The sequence below is a fragment of the Notamacropus eugenii genome, chromosome 6, assembly GCF_028372415.1.
Source record: "Notamacropus eugenii isolate mMacEug1 chromosome 6, mMacEug1.pri_v2, whole genome shotgun sequence".
In the NCBI taxonomy this organism is placed as follows: Eukaryota; Metazoa; Chordata; class Mammalia; order Diprotodontia; family Macropodidae; genus Notamacropus; species Notamacropus eugenii.
The window spans coordinates 31,003,685-31,014,117 of record NC_092877.1 but is presented as its reverse complement, the minus strand read 5'-3'; positions in this window follow the sequence as shown (position 1 = coordinate 31,014,117).

The window sequence follows — 10,433 nt, the reverse complement described above, 5'->3', positions numbered from 1 at the left end:
GTGTGTGTGTGTATATGTGTGTGCGTGTGTGTGCTTGTGCTTTCAGTCCATACTACTTAGGAGTAGGTCTGAATTTTAACTGTTTTTCTATAGTTTTCTTGAATTTTAACCAATTTTTCTATAGATAGGCAAAGAATTAAAACTAGTGGAGAAGTTACAAAGATAGCAGCAAGAGGCACATATAGGGAGAATTTGCCTCCTAATCAAGCACAGAATTCATACTGCTAATATTGCCTTGAATTTATTTTGGACTTTTGATTTATCAAAGTACTTTCATGCTTATAATCTTCCAACAATCTCAAATGGTAGGTAGGGTAGGTATCTCTATTTCACAGAAGAAGCTAAAACAGAGAAAGGTAAGGGTTTGTTTAATCATGGAAGAACCAGATCTAAAACCCAGAAGTTTCGATTCATTGCTCCAGGTTTCTTTCACTAGAGCATATGTCCTTTGAATCATTCAGCAAGAAACAGGAAAGACCAGGTTAGAAATAATTCTCTTCTAGGGACCATTTTTGGGACTCAGGCTGTGGCGCAATATTATGTGCTGAAAGTCCAATGGGACTTAAATAAGGATGGAATTGGGCTTTTACTGTGGAAAACTAATGCTTTTTCTGACCAAAATGGGGTAAATTGAAACTGGAAATTTAGTTGGGGTTTTTTAAGTTGGAATTTAGAACCCAGGAAACTTTTTTTTTCACTGCAGCAAATCTTAGATCATCAGGGATATGAGGGAAAAGAGATTATCTAGTCCATAGAGGAAACCGAGTATGGTGCGCTAATAAGAGTAGATTTGGAGCAGGGAATCTGGGTACAATCTTGGATACTTACTCCTTGTGTGATCTTGAGACAGCCATTTAAACTCTGAGCCTCAGTTTCCTCACTTATAAAATAAGAGGGTTAGACTAAATGACCAGCTTTAAGATTCTAAGATCTTAAGGGGAAAGTGACTTCCCCACAACCATACAGTTAGGGAAAGCTAGGCTTTGTATTCTCAACCAAGACCTCTTTCTGCAACATAATGATGCTACAGTTATTTGTGAAAGGTAAGTGTAGATAGTGTGTATCTAGTTGTGTTTTCCAGTGAGTGGCTAAAGAATTCAAAGAAGGTAAACTGTATCTACTTATAATATCACACTCAACATCTTTCTATATCTTACTGAAGTTAAATCAACAAAATAAAAATATGTAAAATAATTCAGTACCAGATAGAGAATTATGGAAAAATATGCCTAGTATAAGGGGAAGGGGTGGGGTGGGGACAAGTCTCATCTTACAATCGCTAGATTACTTTTTTGAAAAAATATTTTTGTCACAAAGCAGTGAGGTTAGCTATCAGGAGAGCAAAATTGGGGAGAGGAGTAAGCTAAAGGAACTTCTCTGGTGCATTGACTCTCAAATTTTATTTTTTAATCTTGCAACTCTTAAATTCTTCCAGGATTCACTATATTCTTGATCCTGACTCTAGAATTAGAAGGGCCTTAAAGGTCATCTTATCTAATCCATTCATTTTATAGATGGGGAAACTGAGGCCCAGAAACATGAAGTGATTTGCCCACTACCACACAGATAGTAAGCCACAAAGCTAGCATTTGAATCCAGGTCTTTTGCAAACTCTCACACGGCCCCACCCCAGCTAAATGAGCAAAGTCCTATGTGTCAGGGCCACAAGGAGTAGCTTTCCCACTTCCTAGTTTCCTCATTACTCTCACCCTGCTTTAACTAAAAGTCTAGGTTACTTAATAAGCATATGATTCTGGGAAGTTTTTACACAAGGAAAGAAAGGGAGAGAGAATATAAGGGGTAGATGTTAGGCGGAGATGAACTGGCTGATGCCATCACTGGCATTAAACAGCTTTGGTACATTTCTGATACCAGTCAGAAAACTTGCCCCATGACTGTGTGTGTGTGTGTGTGTGTGTGTGTGTGTGTGTGTGTGTGTGTGTATGTTTTGGTTTATTTTGCAAGGCAATTGTGGAAAGTGACTTGCCTAGGATCACGCAGCAAGTTGTGTCAAATGTCTGAGGTCATATTTGAAATAAGGTTCTCCTGACTCCAAGGCCAGTGCTTTATCCATTGAGTCCCCTAGCTGCCCCTTTCCCCCATGATTCTTAATGTGAAGATTCAGTCCTGATAGAAAGCTCACCTGAGATTAATTCAGCACCCATGGAGGGTGGGATCTAACTCTGCCTTTACCTTTTATCTTGGAAAATCTTAGAAATCTTTCTCAATTTTCCATTGTTGAAAATGGGAAGAAAATAACCCCTACCCACATCAAGGGAGGTTGTAAGGATGTTTTAGGTACCACTTATAAACTGTTTGAAGTTCCCCAAGGAAAAGTGAAATAAAATTATAGGGAAAATCCTTGCATATAAAACCAGGGTCTGGGAATATGATGGACATTTGACTTAAAGTCTGTATCATGTTTATTTTTAATGTTTGAAGAGATATAATATAACAACTACTGACTTTTAAAATAGTACTTTGAGGTTTGCAGAATGCTGTGTGTATATCATTTCATATGGTATTGTGTATTGTCCTTATGCCAAACTGTGACACATTGTATAGAGTTCTATTGTATCTAGTTTTTTGTTACTATGTGTAATAGATTAGAACTAGACCTTTATGACTTTGTTTCATTTACAAATCACTTTAAAGCTTCCTAATGAAAGGCTAGCCTCCTCCCTAAATAACATTCAACAAAAGGCAATGGTACATGGCAGAAGACTGGGTTTGATTATGCTGAATTCACATATTTATAGATTTACGTGTGACCTTTCAACCGTGAAGCCAATTGTAAATCATAGAGCACTATATACCAAATAGGAGATATTATTATTCATTACAAAATTCTGTGATATCTGCCAAGTTCCATTACATATGAGAAGAGAAAGCTGTCAAAAATCAGTATCTACATAAATGACTTACAATGAAATAAGTATTAAATTCTCTGGTTTTCTCCAAAGTGACCCTCTGAAATCGTCTCAGAATATCCAAGGTGCCTTTGAAATCTAAAAACAATTTTGCTGTGAAACAATTTTGCCGGTGATAAGTAAGCACTCATGAGCAGGGATCCATCTACATAGGAAGGCAGACAGATTTGGTATGAATAGAATGCTTAAGTATAAGTAGCCCCATGTGATTGAATCCTTTATTCTATTTTATATTTTCTTTGGAGAAATTCCAGTGCTCTAAGAGATAATTTGAGAGGCAACTTGATAGACTAGGTAGGGCAAAGGATTTGGATTCAGGAAAACCTGAGTTCACAACCTGCCTCCGATACTTAACACATATCTATGTGATCCCAGCTAAATCCCTTAGACTTTCTAAGACTCATTTTCCTTATCTGTAAAATGAAGGAGTAGGATATTAGCCTCCTTGATCCCTTCCACCTCTAAATCTTTGCTGCTGTGATTTCAGAATTGAAATTTGCACATTTGTAACTGCTCTAAAGGTGTAACTGGCAGATGTCAGTTTCAACAACCTTTTGCCAATTCCATATTTTCAGCCCAGTCTGTCTTTTGGAACTACCCTCATCTCATCCTTAGCCCCACTCCACAGTGGCAGAAATAAGGAAAAGATTATGAAAACTGGAAGAGAAATTAAATTGGAAGGATCTCAGCAGGATCAGGATTTCTGATGAAAACTTGGGGCAACTGTGTGGAAAATTTAATACAACTTGATCTTTCAGAGGTCAGGTGCCTGAAGAAGGTAGACTGAAGTTAAGTAATTTGCCCAGGGTCACATGGCTAATAAATGGCCAAAGTTGGATTTGAACTCCTGTCTTTCTGACTCCAGGCTCAACACTCTACTGCACCACCCAGCAGTCTCTAAAAATAATACTTAGCAATTTTAGGGAGCAGCTAGGTGATGCAGTGGATAGAGTGCTGGGTCTGGAGTCAGGATGACTCATCATGACTCATCTTCCTGAGTTCAAATCTGTCCTCAGACACTCACTAGCTGTGTGACCCTGAGCAAGTCACTTAACCGTGTTTGCCCCAGTTTCCTCATCTGTAAATTGACCTGGAGAAGGAAATGGTAAATGAAAACCCCAAATAGGGTCACAGAGAGCTGAACATGATGGAACAATTGGTGCAGTGGATAGAGCACCACTGCAGGAGTCAGGAGGACCTGAGTTCAAATCTCACCTCAGACACTTGACACTCATTAGCTGTGTGACCTTGGGCAAGTCACTTAACCCCAGTTGCTTCATCCTGGGTCATCTTCACTCATCCTGATGAATATCTGGTCACTGGATTCAGATGACTCTGGAGAAGAAGTGAGGCTGGTGATCTGCACAGCCCTCCCTCACTCAAAACAAAGTCAAGTGCAAGTCATGTCATTATTTCTCTGATGGCATGGTCTTCTTTGGCAACGAAGGACGAACACACACAGCACTTTAAGATTTGCAAAGTATTTGCAAATATCTCATTTGATCCTCACAACAACCCTGGGGAGTAGGAGTCATTATTTTTTCTTATTGTATAGATAAGGAAACTGAGATAGAGGTTATGACTTGCCCAGGGTCACCCAGCTAATAAGTTTTGGGGGGAAGGTGGATTTGAACTCAGATCTTCTTGACTCCTAGTTCAGCATTCTAGCCATTATCTCAAATAAGCATTTATTAAATGCCTACCATATGCCAGGTACTAGAACAACTGCTTTGCAAATATGTCTCATTTGATCCCCACAAGAAGTAGGTGCTATTATCTTCATTATACAGATGAGGAAACTGAGGCAGGCCAAGGTTAAGTAATTTGCCCAGTCATACAGCTAGTAAGTGTCTGAGGCTGGACTGGAACTCAGGAAGATGAGCCTTTCTGACTCCAGGCTCAAATTTCATCACATATGCAGATATACATATACAGACATATATACGTATATGTATATAGTACATATATGTACATGTGTACATAATATACATGTACTAATATATGTGTATATATGTGTGTATATTGTATATGTATATATTAGGAAGAAAAGATGGGTTAGTCACATGGAGAGGATGAGAGATAACAAGGTGTTCCCCTAATATTCCCTCAAGGTCAGAAGAAAGATAGGAAAGCCTCCAGCATATAGTACAAGCTCCTTGAAGCAAGTGGGCAGACAAGAATAAATTACATTATTGGAGGAAGAAATTGTGAACCAAAGAGACCATGGATTCATTTGAGTATATTCTACTGCAGACAGGTAGCATCAGAGAGGGCTGGCCTTAGCATCAAGAAGACCTGAGTTCATTTCCTGCCTTAGAAATACACTGTCTCTATGACCAATGTCAAGTGACCTCTCAGGACACTGGACCGCTCTCTTTACATTACAGAGAAGCCACCAACTTGAATTGACAAATTTGCCATCCAATTTTTTCTTACATTTTCTTTTTAAAATAATTTGATGACTATATTAATCAGAACATTTGATTTATAAAGAACATTATGTCCTCAGGCTGCGACCGTAAACATCACAACCACAGAAATCATCATTCCTTCATCCCTACCCTACCTATATCAATATCATGTGAATTCTTTCTTTTCACACTCTCTGTTTTCTACTGCTACCCCATTTTGCCACATGCCTAGACAAGTGCAAAGACTTTTCATTGGTCTCTTTGCCTTTGGCCTCTGTCCAGATTGACCCTACATATTGCCACCATGTTAATAATCCTCAAGTGTTATGATCATTTCACTACAAGATTTGTACAGGAACAAAAAACTGTCACTCCTTAACCTAGACTGCCTTGCACAGCATAATGAACAGAGGGGATCAGCCCATGGATGCCATGAATGTTGGCATTTGACAAGAATTTCTGGCTTGGGAGGAACATTCAGCTTGGGCTTTATGAGGAGAAGACAGCTTTTGATTTTTAAAGTGGTGGATTTTAATTTTGCTGAGATTTTCTGGTCCAGTCCTACCATGACTTGTGTTTGTTTTGTTGAATGTGTTCTCTCTGTTCATTGTTTCCAATTCATCCCATATAGCTCCTGAAACATTTGTTTGTATGTTGTCCCTCCCCCACCCCCATTAGGCTGTAAGCTCCTTGAGGACAGGAACTGTCTTTTGCTCTTTTTTGGTTTTTTGTATCCTCAGTGCTTAGCACAGTGTGTGGCTCATAATATGTGTTTAACATATGTTTAGCAATCTATATCAATCTAGATCTTAAATCTCAAGGCTGAATTTATCTGGGGATTATCTTCCTTGGTTTACTTCTTGTTTCTTTATGAAACTAGGTTCTGGGTCAGGATAGGTGATTTCTACGATCTCTCCTAACCCCAACTGCTGTGACCTTATCTATTGAGTCCCACCAGGACTTATGCAGTTAATTTTTTTGAACCTACTTCCAGAAAGGCAAATGACTAAAAGCCTCATTCTTAGCCCTGTCTCTCAAGGAGAATGAGCTTCAGATTGGAAAGGGATTGGTGAAGAATCTGAAACTCCAGACACATGATGAGATGGAAGACAATGCCAACCTGTCCTCAGTGAACTCAAACACCAGCCTCCCGGGGGCTGCAAGAACTGGAAGATCTGATTGCATTTATCAGGAACTCATTGTGCTGGACTAACTTCATTTCCTTTTCTAAAAATGTTTGTTAACTCAGAGGAGGTCCATTTGGCTCCATGTTCTAAAATCTAGGAAATTCCCGAGGAGTGGGGAATCTGCAGCCTTGAGGCCACATGTGGCCCTCTAGGTCTCAAGTATAGCCCTTTGACTGAAAGTGAAGTATGCATTCTGTCAGAAAGCCTCACTTGAGGACCTAGAGAGTCACATGGGGCTTCCAGGCTTCAGGTTCCCCACCCCTGTAACCCATGAATTCACTGATTTGAGTTCTCCTGGTGTGGAGACTCTCCTCACCCATGCCATTGATATAGTATTCCTGCATTGAAATAAAACATTTGACATCTTTCATGATATCCTTTCAGACAAGATGGAGAGATGTTAGCTGTGAGTTTGGTCATCTAGATTTGGCATTCACTGAGTGACAATATTCAAGAATGATGATAAATAGGTTGGTGACAACCTGGGTAGAGATAGGTTTCTTCAAGAGTCTCACAGAGATTTGTCTCTGGCCCTGTTCTGTTGACAATTTTTATCAGTGACTTGGGTGAAGGAGTAGCTGGCAAATTACAGAAAATGAAATTTTATGGCATCTCTATGTATATATATATATATATATATATATATATATATATATAATACACACACATATACACACATATATGTATATATATTTATATACACACATATATATACACACATATATGTACACACATACATGCATACATACATACAAAATTTCTTAATTTTGGAAGAGGAAAGAGGTGGGTCCAGGGGATGGCAAGGGTTTAATGTTTGGATATGGTAGTTCCAAAATAAAGTTTGCTGGGGAAATAGAAAGTAGAGACAATTGTTTGGCTCCCAGAGATGTCTTATCCCTTCCAGGGCACCAGCAACACAGCCTAGTACTTCCTGGATACAAGGGACTCTCTTCCTCTGGAATATATGGAAGGAGGAGAATATATGTTATTCAGAGATAACAATCATGAAAGGGGGTTGCTGCCACTTGTAGTGCCAGCAGGACCTGACCACAAATAGTTGACTCCTATGGTATACATGAGGTATGACCCTCTTGGAATGGGAAGAAAGACTTTTCAAATAGGATCTGGCCTTGTTACTACCGGTCCTCAGGTATAGCTTAGGACTGTTTCTTGAAGGGAATAGGGATTTTCCAACAGGTGAGTGAATCTGAAAGCCTCCAGAGTCTCCTGCAGGGTCACTGGGGTCTAGCCCTGCCATTCGTAGTTATTCTGTAGCATACCTGAGGCATATTCCTACCAGAAACTGTTTAGGGTATCTTGTGGGCTAAAAAGTCTGGGGTACCTTTGGAGCCTGTAGGCCCCCCTGATAGCCCTCATAATGGCTATGTTTGTTTATAGAGAAGCATCCCTGCCTCCTAGGAGTCCAGAGATCTAGCCTATTTCCCTCTCTGGGAGATGGAACAGAACCTCTATGCTCACTGGTGGCTGAGCAGGAGAGTGGTGTTACCCAGCCCTCTGCCCCCATTATCAAGCTGCTGCTGGGCCTGTCAGGAGAAAACTGAAAAGCCAGTTTCCTCAAATTTGTGGATGACATGAAGCTGTGGAAAAGATGGCTAATTCTGAAGATAAAGTCTAGACACACACACAAAAAAGGATCTGGACAGGTGGACCATAACATCAGATCTGAGAAGGGCAGCAAGTAGGATTTGACTCCCACTCCTGCTTCTGGACCTTGGGAAGGCAGAAAACCTTTCTTTGAGTCCCAGTTTCCTCATCTGTAAAATGGGAGTGATACTTGTAGTAGCTCTTTCACGAGCCTTTGTGACAATCCAATGAAATGATGCATTTGAACCATTGTGAGAACTTGAAGGTAACCAGACTCTGAGTAATTGACAAATCCATAATGGTCCATAGTGAACCAGGACATCTCTTCTTCCTGAAAGGCAGGGGACTGTGAGTAAGTGCTTGGTTCCATTGTCAGATGGGGTTTCTATAGCAGCCCTTTGTGCGTAATTGTAAAGGGGAGAGTTCACATTTGAGGGGGGCGATTGTTTGTTTTTCCCTCCAAAACAACTGTGATGTAAGAACAAAAACATCAATAAAACATTTGCTAAAAGATGTGAAAGGTTCACGGAAGTGTCAGCTAAAACCATGTGACATTCATGAGGATAACTGTAAAACCCTGCACTTGAGTTAAAAACAAGCCAAGTACCCCACTCTGCTTCCTGTGTGACAATGAAAAATGTAATGGAGTTTAGGGGAGATTGCCAGCCCAGTGAGTCAGGAGTATGGCAAATGAACAAAGATTAAGTGCTGACTGTGCTCAGGCATTGGGTGTGTCCTGGGCTGAGATGGTGCCCACTGTGACTCAGTCACATGGGCAATGTCAGATAGAATGGCACAAGGTGAAAGAGGGGGAGAGTGAAGGGAAGGATGACTCCTGAAGTCACAGCTCTTCACCTGCCATGGGGATGCTAAATCCATGACTGGCATTCTAGGTCAAGTGGGCATGGCCTCTAGTAATTTACCTGCTTGCCATTTCAGTGATGAGAGATGCAGGGGTAGAAAAAAGCTCAACACAGTTTTAGGTTCCTGAGCAGTCCTAGGGGAGGTCAGCAAAACAAATCTGGTTGTCCTATTGGGGGAGGTCCTAGTCAACCCTGTGAAAAAGAAGCTACATGGGATAGGATTGGATTCCCTACAGTAAGGAGTGGGAAACCTGCAGCATATAGTCCTCTAGGTCCGCAAGTTAGGGTCACAGTTGAAGACCTAGAGGGCCACATGTGGCTTCAAGGCCGTAGGTTCCCCATCCCTGCAGACCAACATGGGAGAAGTCTAGCTTTTTATGCTTTAGACAGAGTGAAGATCTTTTTACTTAGCTCCTGGCTTCTAGGTTTTGTACTCTTAAGAGTATTTGGATCCAGTCCTGAATGAGGATACTGGGTTGAGTATATTGATATCAATCTGTTTTATTTATTACCATTTTGTTTTAAATTTTATCCATTATGTCCTGTGGGGTAAGTAGTATGGCACTGAGTTATGAGATTTGATGGGAGTAAATTCCAACCTATGACATCCCTAGGCAATATAGAGAAAGTGACACCACCCAAAATGAAGCAAAGCCAAAATGAGAGTGACAGACATGTTCTGACAGCCAGAGACAGGAACAGAGAACATCAGTGGTTACTCCAGACTGTCCTCTGGTGTTATGCAGTGAAAATTACAGGAGGGACTGAACACTGGAATGACATTCATATCCCTCGGGTCCTGATTACTGAATAGGACCAAACTGACCACAGTGTTCCTATCAACTAATCAGGCAGGAAACATATTAAAAACTTACTTTGTCAGGCCAGTAGGTGGTGTAGAAGAAGAGATATAAGGATACTCAAAGTATCTCTTAAGAACTTTGGAATTAATTGTATGACATGGGAGACCCACTGCTCAGCATGGCATGCCCACATTAGAGAAGGTGCTGTGCTCTACATGCAAAGCAGAATTGAAATGGCTCAAAGAAAATGCAGGATGTGCAAATTTAGAGAATTCACCCCAAATATTCACATGGGCTATTTGTGTCCAATCTGTGGTAGACTATTCCGAGCTCATATTGGTCTGATCAGCCACAGTCTGATACACTGAAACTTGACTCTAGCATAGTGATGTCATTTAGGTCCTCTCCAAGAACAAGAATGAAGGACAACCAACCAGCCAGGTGGTGTGGTGTGTGTAGCATGAAGGACCAGCAGCATCTGCCAATAGCTAAGTAACCCTGGGCAAATTCCTTAGCTCCCTCTCAGGTGCAATTTTACTATCTGTCAGTATCACCTACTTACCAGGGTTCTCTAGAGAGTACATGGGAAAGTGTTTTGCTGACATTAAGACCTTCTAAATATTAACTGACAATC